The following is a 6,225-nucleotide window of genomic DNA, read 5'->3' on the forward strand; positions in this document are numbered from 1 at the left end:
TGTTTTGTAAACAATGGGATCCCATACCATATCACATTTTATTTTACATTTTTAATAAAGACATGCTATTTCTTATATTTTGGGTTTTCAATAAAGGCATGTTATTTCTTATGTTTGTATCGAAATAGTAGCTATGTCTAGTAGTTTTAATGGTCCAAGGTCTTAGAAATAGTTGGGTCATTATAGATATTGACAGTAGATAGGATAAATAAACATACAATTATTATCTATTCTAGTCATATCATATAGTTGACCATAGGTTAATTTAATCTCAATTTTGAGTGGTTAGTATTCTAACTGGTTGTTTTATTCGAGTTCTTGGACTTGTTCTTTACCAGCTTACCCTACGAACTAGCCCATACTTACATCTTGGGAACTCGATAGTATAATTGAGTGGGGGTATTAATCATAGATATCAACATCTATAGCTTCTGATGAATAAGTGAAATGAAGGTTTCATTTTAGTTTGGTTCAAGGTGCTAAATGATATCTAAGTGTTATTAATGGGCCAGGGTTAAAAATCTCAGTCAAAAGGAATGGATATTTTATTAAAAACGTTAAACGAGATCCCATAGTAGTGCTTACAAAGTTGTTTACATTCCAAAATAGTCATTACAATTCAAAAGTTACAGTATGCCAACCCAAGCGACAAAAATAGGGTTAAACCCTAGTTCCCCTGAAACACCTTGGTCGTGGTGGTCAAGCAGCCGCATATATATACGTTGCCACCTAATCTCTCCACTTAAGGCTGGGTAAGCTTTTCTTTCCATTTACCTACAACACATAGCACACGTGAGCCAAGGGTCAGCAAGAAAACTTATTACTGCATGTATACAAGTATTAATAAATGATCATGGGATCCTGTGCCCGGAATAGATGACTGTTAAGTCATCCTGGGGTCCTGCGCCCTTAATAGATGAATGTTAAGTCATGCTGGGGTCTTGTGCCTCAGCCATGTGACTATCATGTCACTCTGGGCCTTTTAGCCCAGGCTCTGAGTAACTAGCCAAGCGCTTTGGTTTTCTTCGACCATGGGGTCGGACGAGCGTATAACGCTCTGTTGATTAGATCTAATCATATCGAACAGTGCTCGTTGCGCTATTGCCGCTCTTGACTAACAAGTCAATGCCATACGATCAGTGCTCAACACTATTGCCATTTCTAACTGATAAGTCAGAGCTTCACAACCATCACTTAGCACTATTTCCACTTCTGACTGATAATTCAATGTGTTTCTCAAGTAAACAATGCAACCAAGCATTAATGATGCAACAAATGTCCATATATATAGAGAGCACTCAACATGCTTCATCTATAATCGTGTATGTCACATAATGGGTGCAGTTTTCGTATCTTAGGCTTAAGCATAAAATAAGTTAAGAATGACCCTTGAGCACGATCCTGACCTTGGGCCCTTAGCGTTAATCTAATCATAACCAAATATGAAATCCTATCAATAAAATGAGTAATAAAAGGTTCCCGGACCAAGTCCTAGCGTTTGGGACCTCGAATTCTATCAAACCAGGTAGTAGATTTGATCCCGAGCCTTAAAGTTTGAAAACCCACTCTTGAAACCAAACCTAGCCAAAAAGGACTAGGCGGGCCACGACCGTCCCCTTAAGGGCCACGACACGCCTCCCAGACAGAAAGCCCCTGTCTGGGTGCTAGGGGTGGACCGCGACTTGCCCTTGAGGGTCGCAATGCGCTATGTAGATAGAGCCCCATCAAGGCTCTAGGGTTCACTTAGGTCGCGGCACCCAAGAACACAACCGCGACTTGACCCCACGAACCCAGCTCCCTTGCATTTCCTGTTGGTTTTTATAGATCAAATAAGAGATTATACGCAGCGGAACAACAATCAAAATAGTTAATTTAACCCCACAAGATTTCTAAATCTACTTCTTCAGATACATATATATATATATATTTTGAATCAAAGAGATGAATGGAAAATTACCTCAAGTCCTTCCTTGCTGCTATCTTTTTGTACAGAAAAAATCCTTGAGATCTCACACCAGAATCTTCCAAAATGTTCACAGCACACAAAGAACGAGTGTGGGCTCGCTAGACAAAACAATAGGCAAAATCTATCTATCAGATGTTCTCAACACATGAGATTTGATAAAGTTTGGACCTAAGTTTGTGAAGAACAGTGACCTATGCTTGTATCACTCTTCTATTTCTCTCAGGGAGATTTCACGATATATTTTATATCACTGAAAAGTATCGCTCTGAAAAAATTGATCTCCTATATTTAATATATCCAATATATTAAAAAAATATTAGTTATTTAAAACAATTTAAAAATAACAAATCAGTTATCAGATTTTGTTTAAATAATAATATTTTAATCATATTACAATATCTCATTATTTATTTAATATTTAAATAACTAAAATTGTGGAACAAATAAACTTCTAGAAGCTTCTTGTGCATGTAGCACAGTGACTGTGCACTGTGCTACACGTGTATCACATGCCAAGGAAGGCATGTGATTTTTCCCAATTTTTCTTATTATTTAAATACCAAAAAATCCCAAAAATAAATTAATTATATTTTTGTTATATCAAAATAATTAATTAATTACACATAATCATACAATAATTATGTTCAGTGCATAGAAAAATATTTTACTTATCAAATAAGTCATTTTGCCCATTTTTGTATTTATCTTTGTGCGTGTTTGTTTGAGCCATTTCAGGGACCATGGACCTATAACATTAAGCTCCAATAATTTGAAACTAAATAATTAAACTCTTTAATTATAATAGTTAATTTATTAATTCTGATATTTCTCCACTATAAAGTCAGAATTAAACTCTTTATGTTATAGATATACTTTTAGAGAAATCTTATTTTAAGTTGTCAATTGATATAACCATCATACAATAGTTCAACCCTCTAATTAATTAGTCATAAATTAGAATGGAATAATTACATTTACCTTTCTAATTTACTTCTTATTCCTTAAGTGTCATTAATTCACTAGTGAATAATTAATCTATAATCTAATTATAGATTTGAGCTCAAAATCATTCAGTTCCATAATTAACCATTAAGGGAACTAATATACGATCTATTAGGAAAGATTTGATTTTGTATTGTTGATACATGTTCCTAGCCATCCATGATGATAAATCTCAAAAACAAAAGTCATTAGCCTCATTCTATGAAGAGACCTTAACGAATGAATCAAAAGATTTAATAAACATGAACAGCAGTTCATGAACACTCAAGATTTAGGTTGATCTATAAATGATCATCAGTTATGATATGAATTACAAGTCTTTATTATTAAATGGTTTTTTGATAAATACTTTTATTCATATCGGTCCATTTCATATATAATCATATTATATAAAGCACATTTACCGAGATGTCTTACCACATCAATAATCCGAATCTAAATTATTTGTATCAACATGATACTCAGCAAACCGTACTTACAACCCCAATTAAATAATTCCATAACTTCAATTTGTTGTTGTTGACTATTTTTATTCATTCATGTGATCTTAATTCTCTCGTACTAATACAAGATCACATCCTCAATAATGAATGAGGAATTTTTTCTGATATTTACAAAAATTATTCAAACAATAATTTAATAATCTAAATTTAACAACAATAGACCATTGTATTTATTTATTCATCGAAATAATAAATTTCTTTTAAGACATACTCCTAACATTTCCTTCAATCAACCCTCAACCAAAAACACTACCAAACAATCCCAAAATCAATACCAAACCTCAACACAACATTATCACCAAACTAGCAACAAAACCTAAGCTTAGAAACCCTTAAAGCACTATCAAAAACTCAATTCCATGATCAAACCTCCAAGCTTATAAAAAATAAAAAAATAGAGGAAAACTCAAAGTTTAAGCTTAGAATCATTACCTCAACTATTAATCAACACCTCCTAGCTGCAACAATTCAATCCTAAACCTCAAGATCTAGAACTTCAAGCTTGAATCCTTAACCTTAGCCTCCAAAAATCACACCGAGAGAGAGAGAAAGTGAATGGTCGAGAGAGAAGAGAAAGAGTACCCTGTTTTTCTGCAGCCTTGGTTCTTCTACAACCTTCCCCCTTGACCAAATCCATCTATTTTAACCTAAAATGACAAAAATACCCCTAAGGCCAATCTACTTCCTCAAAGCCACCTAAGGGCAATTTTTTCATTACCACCTACCCCGTTAATCATAATTAACGACCCTTAATTCCCGTTACTTCCAATATCCTCAAATAATTATCAAATTATTTCCCATTACCCCACTCATTCCTGGTAATGTACTAAGTACCAAATTACCCCTAGGCTCACCCCGAGCCCGGTAATTAACTTCGTTATGACTACACCACTAACTTATTTCCTAGGATTGTCTCATGCCGAATAGCTCAAATATATCCACATAATAATGTGGTCTCACCCATATATCACATACATGCACATAAATATACAAATACAACCATATAAGAATACAACCCACATAATCATGCATATAATCATGTAATAACACATTAAATCAATTATTGCCCTCCTGGCCTCCTAATCCAGGTATTAAGCCATATTAAGGAATTTGGGACATTACATAAAATATGATGATAGCTGATTCCAGGAAGTTATTGCATGCATGTTAAATTTGTCAAACCACATTTTGGCTGCACCAGTCAAAGTGGCCGGGAGCAGTATGCACCACAGGTCGACGCTCGCATTATGGGCCCTCATCAAGGTGTTGAAAGTCCTAATGTGGTTAGACAAATCAGTAGTTTCGTCATAGGTCGCCATAGTGTGGCATCTTGAAGCCCTACATATATGGAGCTACGACAATATGAGGAGAAAAGGGCTTGAGCTCCTCATCGGAGTCATAAGCATCCTTATTTATTTCTGACAGAAGGAGTCTCATTTGTTCCTCCATCATAGCAAGTCCTTCTTGGGTTGGATCCCTCACTGTCGAATTGTTTGGGAGCTGATTATTAGACCCTAACCCAGGCTACACGTTATTTGGGTTATTTTCCCTCCAAGCTTGAGCTCGGTTCATTGGGACGTTCCCATAATCACCCTTCCCATGAGGATTTTCCTTGGATGAGTGTAACTCAGCTCATTGTCCCGACTTTGCTATCTCCAATGTGAGTTTAATTGCTCTCGCAAGTTGGACTGAAGGTTACTGTGGAAACTATGAGCAGAGTCGAGATGATCTCTTAGGTCGGGCTCTTAACATCGAGAGTGAGTGTTGTGGACACTCTCTGAACTATCTTCATGACGAATTTCCATCCAATAACTGTCTTCAGCAAAACTAACCATTCGTTGTTGAGGTCGGTGAGTCTAATTTTTAATGTGGACTCGAATCCCGGTATAGTGAGATTGAGTGACGTAAGTGACCTCTCTGTGAGCATATTTTTTTTCGATCATTTCAACGAAGAGACGTATTTCCTCGAGCTTCTGGTGGGGATGGATTCTGAGGGGGTGAGGATCTTTATTTATTTTCATGAAGATCTAATATTAAACATATTAATATGAGATAACCTAGAACATGTTTCTAAAATTGAATTGAAAGAGAAACAATGATAAGAATACTTACAGTATACGCAGTGGAATGAACGAGTCATTCCTTCAATTTCTCTAACCATTGTATCCTTTCTATCGCAGAGTATTACCAAGAAACTGAATCGATCTTCTATAATCCTCACAATCTTCCAAAGTATCCTTAGAATCACCTAGACTAGGGTGGACAATTCTCAACACATGAGATAGATACAGAGAGAAGAAGAGAAAAGAGTAATGAGGCTTAGAAAAGGACTTATGCAATAGAGAGAATCTAAAACCTATCAGAAACTTGTGATTCAACTTATGATTTTAATTATCACTTAGCATTCCTTTTATAGGCTCAATTAGGTCACTTATTTAATTAAAAAATCAATAAAATAATAGATAATATCAGCCCTAGGCCGAAATTATCATGGGCTTTAGGCCCATGGAATTTCCCATTTGATTATAAGCCCGTTAGACTTAAAATCAAGGCCTGTATTATTTTTTATTGATTTAATTAATTAAATAATTATTCAAATCCTTTATCAAATTAATTATTTATAATTTGAACCTTGATTTAAACTTATTTATTAATTTAGATACTAATTTATCTTAATTAATAAATCTTCCCTAATTTCTCTTTTCTTCTCTAAATTGCATAACTATGTGAATCTATCCAAAATTGACCTGGTCA

This window comes from Humulus lupulus, chromosome 1 (genome assembly GCF_963169125.1).
Source record: "Humulus lupulus chromosome 1, drHumLupu1.1, whole genome shotgun sequence".
In the NCBI taxonomy this organism is placed as follows: domain Eukaryota; kingdom Viridiplantae; phylum Streptophyta; class Magnoliopsida; order Rosales; family Cannabaceae; genus Humulus; species Humulus lupulus.